Source organism: Primulina huaijiensis, chromosome 9 (genome assembly GCF_012295235.1).
Source record: "Primulina huaijiensis isolate GDHJ02 chromosome 9, ASM1229523v2, whole genome shotgun sequence".
In the NCBI taxonomy this organism is placed as follows: Eukaryota; Viridiplantae; Streptophyta; class Magnoliopsida; order Lamiales; family Gesneriaceae; genus Primulina; species Primulina huaijiensis.
In genome coordinates, this window is record NC_133314.1 from 9,787,789 (window position 1) to 9,793,608 (window position 5,820).

A 5,820-nucleotide genomic window follows, 5' to 3' on the forward strand; every position below is an offset into this window, starting at 1 on the left:
GTACGTGTATTGATTATGGAAAATTAAACGATGCAACTAGAAAAGATCATTTCCCACTACCATTTTTAGATCAAATTCTGGAAAAATTGCAGGTAATTCTTATTACTGTTTTCTTGATGGGTATTTGGGGTATTATCAAATACCTATATCATTAGAAGATCAGGAAAAAACTACTTTCACTTGCCCTTTTGGAACTTTTGCATTTAAAAGAATGCCATTTGGTTTATGTAATGCTCCGGCTACTTTTCAAAGATGCATGTTAAGTATTTTCAATGATATGATTGAAAAATTGTAGAAGTTTTTATGGATGATATAACTGTTTTTGGAAATTCAATTGAAAATTGTCTTAAAAACTAGAAGAAATATCAAAAAGATGTGAAGAAAAAAATCTTGTTTTAAAATGGGAAAAATATCATTATATGGTTAAATCTGGATTGTTTTAGGATATATGATATCTGAAGAAGGAATTGAAGTTGATAAAGCCAAAGTTGATGTTATTGCTAATTTAACATCCCCAAAAACGGTTAAAGAAATTCGATCATTCTTGGGTCATGCAGGATTTTATAGAAGGTTTATAAAAAATTTCAGTATAATATCTAAACCAATTTCAAATATTTTAACAAAATATACACAATTTGAATGAACTCATAAATGTGAAAATAATTTTAAAAAAATAATTAATCTTTTAATTACATCACTTATTTTTCAACCTCCAGATTGGTCTTTACCATTTGAATTAATGTGTGATGCAAGTGATTTTGCTATAAGAGCTGTGTTAGGACAAAGAAAAGAAAGAAAACCTTATGCAATTAATTATGCTAGTAGAACATTAAATAGTGCTCAAATAAAATATTCAACTACTGAAAAATAATTACTTTCAGTAGTATTTGCATTAGACAAGTTTCGATCTTATTTAATTGGTTCTACTACTATTGTTTACAATGATCATTCCGACGTAAAATATTTATCAAATAAACAAGATGTTAAGCCAAGATTAATACAGTGGATTTTATTGTTACAAGAATTTGATATTATAATTAAAGATAAAAAAAGAAAAGAAAATATCGTAGCCGATCATTTATCTAGAATAATGACTGAATCATCTCATAGAGAAATAGCAATAAATGAAAATTTTACAGATGATCAGTTGTTTTATTTTACTATTATGCCATGGTTTGCTAACATTATAAATTTTCTTGTAACAAATAAAATGCATTCTCATTGGAATTCACAGGATAAGAATAAATTCTTGATAGAAGTTAAAATTTTTATTGGGATGATCCTTACTTGTTTAAGTATTGTCCGGACCAAATTTTTCGACGATGCATACCCGACAATGAAGTAAGTAATGTTATTAAATTTTGTCATTCTGAAATATGTAGAGGTCATTTTTCATCCAATAAAACAGCTACAAAAATATTACAATGTGGATTTTATTGGCCGTCTTTATTCAAAGATATGCATTTATTTTGCAAATCATGTAAAAAATGTCAGAAGATGAGATCAATTTCAAAACGAAACATAATGTCTTTAAATTTAATCATAATTATTGAAATATTTGATAGTTGGGGGATAGATTTTATGGGTCCATTTCCATTATCTTTTGGATTTACCTACATTTAGTCGGTGTTGATTATGTTTCAAAATGGATTGAAGCAATTGCATGTAGAAGTAATGATCATAAATTTGTCATAAAATTTTTAAAAGAAAATATTTTTAGCCAATTTGGAATACCTAGAGCAATAATTAGTGATGGAGGAAGTCATTTTATAAATAAATCATTTTCTTATTTGTTAAGAAAATATAACATTACAGATAAAGTTTCTACTCCATATCATCCTCAAATTATTTGTCTGCATTTGATTCAAAATCAGATGTTGGACTTTTTCTTGGATATTCAGCAGTAAGCAAAGCATTCAAAATTTTCAATAATAGAACTCTTAATGTTGAAGAATCTATTCATGTCGTATTTGATGAAGATAGTAGTGCTCCTGAAATTTCTAACGTGTCAAATTTAAGTAACATGTTAGACAGGATTCATCTTGAACTGGACAGTGAAGATGATGCAGTACCTAGTGTTAAAGATGCTCAAAATCCAGAACCAGACATTCCTCTGGTAGAACAAATTGTTCAAACACAGGATATACCAGAACCAGAAGCGAACATTCCAGAACCTGCTACTGCTTTACCTGAGCATGACCCAAATTGTTCAAACCATGAAGAAATCCCTCTAAACCCTTTTATTTGGAGAAAATCTCATCCTCCATCTTTGGTTATTGGAAATCCAACAGCACCATTAAGAACTAGAAGGCAAATTCTTAATGAATATATGCATACTGCTTTTATTTTTCAGGTTGAGCCAAAGAAGATTGAAGAAGCTCTTCTGGATCCTAGTTGGATTGAAGCAATGCAAGAGGAGCTGAATCAATTTAAAAGAAATGATGTTTGGTTTCTTGTACCTAGACCATCTCATCAAGCTGTTATTGGAACCCGGAAGGTATTTATAAACAAGATAAATGAAGAAGGCATTGTAGTCAGAAATAAAGCAAGACTGGTAGCTCAAGGTTTCAGACAAGAAGAAGGAATAAACTATGATGAAACTTATGCCCAGTAGCAAGGCTTGAAGCCATCAGAATATTCTTAGCCTTTGCTGCTATCAAGAATTTCAAAGTTTCTCAGATGGACGTGAAAAGCGCCTTCCTAAATGGTCTACTACAAGAAGAGGTCTACGTTGACAACCTCTAGGTTTTATCGATCATTTCTTACCACATCATGTATTTAAATTACACAAAGCCCTGTATGGTTTGAAACAGGCACCTCGAGCTTGGTATGATACGTTCTCACAATTTCTTATCAATCATGATTTTACAATCGGCACAGTAGACAAGACCTTGTTCACTTTAGTTAAGAATAAGCACATCCTGTTAGTGCAGATTTATGTTGATGGCATTATTTTTGGGTCAACTAACCTCAACTTGTGTGCAAAGTTTCTAAATTAATGCAGGAAGTATTTGAAATGAGCATGATGGGAAAATTAACATTCTTCAGAGTACTGCAGATCAAGCAACTTGATACTGGAATCTTCATAAATCAGGCTAAGTATACTAAGGAACTACTAAAAAAGTTTGGCATGGAAACATGCTCTACTGCTTCTACTCCTATGAGCTCATCTACCGTGGGGCCCCGGGTCCGACATCTAATATTAATAATTATAAATGTAAGAAATCAAATGATTGAGTAAAATACATAATATGTGGTTCACCAACCGACATCAATTTCGTTAAAATAATTTAAAGATCTCAAATACTTGAAATATAAATTTTAACATGCCAAGATAAAGTAGTGAACCAAAGAAATCCAAACATCATCACATAGCTCCTAACACCCGAGAATCCCACTCTAACTCCTATCTCCTCGCTTGGAGCTGGACTCTGGCATCCCAAGCCTTACCTCACCTACCGTCAAGCACATGAAACAAGAGGTAGCCGACATGCCAGTGAGTATAAACCCAGTATGATCCAATCAATAACATATGATATTTAAAATGACAAATAGTTCATATGAAATTCATAAAGATGCAATATAATGCAATGCATTATCAGAAGCTGTGGGTATCAAAAAATCTCAAGATCAAGTGAATCATCTGGTCATAGGGTACCCAAGGGAAGAGAATCCCCCAGCAACATTCACCGACTCATCCGCTCGGGGAGGTTGCTGTGTTATACAATCCCAGGACTATGGTGTGCATATAGAGATTGTTCAGGCCATAGCAGCGACCTCTGCATACACTATGCCAACTCAACTATAGCCCCATACGTCCAACAAATCAACAAATCAAGGCGACCTCCGCCATATCAAATCTGAATCGACAAGTGGCTCAATATGCAATGTAATGATGCAAATCAATATCATCATCTCGATACCATAATAAACTCATCTCAAGACAACAATTATCATCAAATAACAAGTAATTCATCGAGCCATAGAATTTATAATTTAAAATAATATGATACTTTTACCTCGTATGTTACTGACCATAACATACCTTTCAAATATTACCAAAAGGAGATCGAAAGGTGTAGTCGAGAAGTCTTGAATCTCTGAAATATACTATAACTCAAGAACTCGGTTCATTTATCAAAATATAGCAGTTTCTGTACAAAATTCATAAATAATTCAATATTGCTTCAAATCAAGATCCGCGAATTGGATATACAAGAAAACGCAAAGCCCAACAATTGTTATTCACAAAGTTTTGTCAAACAAAGTTGTTTACCCATTCGTTCATAATCTAAAACATACAACATCATTCTCACGAATTCTGCGTCAACACATTTCTGACACACTTTATTATTTTGAGCATAACTTCCTCAATATCCAATGGAATCAAGCCAATTTGTTATCATGTAGAAGATAAGACAATGCTCTATAACTTTCATTTGAACATCAAATTGAGAATCCCAACCGATTAATACCAGAATTCGAATAAACATAAGGCATGTACACAAATCTGCACTAACTCGGAATTCTAGACCCGTTTTCGTAAAAATTACATATCTCTCTCATTCTTTCATGGAATTGAGTGATTTAAGAACAAAATCGAAGCTAACTTGATGGTCTACAAGTTTTATGAAGACCATAAGTCCAAAATCCAAAAAGAACCGTCTCATATACCCGAAATACAGTAGGAATAAAAACTGATCTTGCAAAGAAACAAGAAACCATGCTCATATCCATTTTAAATTCAAACTAACACAAATGCAACATCTTCAACATCTCAATATCTTAAATATCAACTCAAATATCAATTTTAAATTTCAACCCATTTCCAAACTTGAACAAAAATGGGAAAAACTTACATTCTTGTGAAGCCCGTGATGAGAGGATCACAAATATAGCTTCATTTCATATTTTTACTTGAGCAACCTCCCATAAAATAAGGAAGAAATTTCGAAAATGGAAGGGGAGAGGGTTTCGATGGAGGAGAAGGAAGAGAAATGATTGGAATAGGTGAAGGTGAGCTTACATAGTCAATTTTCACGTCTGTAGCGCCGCAGCGAGTGAATAGTTACTCGTGAACAGTAAATTTTTTTTTTCAAAATTTTTTTTTTATTTTTATTTTTAAAATCAGGCATTACAATTTCTCCCCTCTAAAAATAGATTTCGTCCTCAAAATCAAATCATCAACTTCAAGTCTACGATATAATGATCAGTACTGAATGTAAGATCGAAAATAGAAGCATACTTCATTTAAATAACTCTGGATATTTATGTCTCATTTTTTCTTCTAATTCCCAAGTTTCCTCCTCGACACAATGTCTGTTCCACTGTACTTTAATCAACGGTATCAATTTATTTCTGAGTTGCTTATCTTTTTTGTCTAGAATCTGAATCGATCTCTCAATATAGCTCAAAGTTTGATCTAACTCAACCTCGTCAGGTGGAAGTACATGAGAATGATCTGGATGATATTTCCTCAGCATAGACACACGAAAAACATCATGAACACCTGATAATGCATGAGGAAGAGCTAATCTATAAGCCAAATCACCAACACGTTCTAAAATCTCACACGGACCTATGAATCTCGGTGATAATTTACCCTTCTCTCCAAATCTAACTGTACCACGGAAAAGAGATATTTTCAGAAAAACTCTATCACCTTTCTCAAAAATCAACGGTCGTCTCCTGATATTCGCATACTTAGCCTGCCTATCCTGAGCAGTTCGCATACGACTCTGAATCAAGTTCACCTTCTCTGTCATATCTCTTATCATATCAGTTCCAACAATTAGAGCTTCAGATAAATCGTCCCAATAT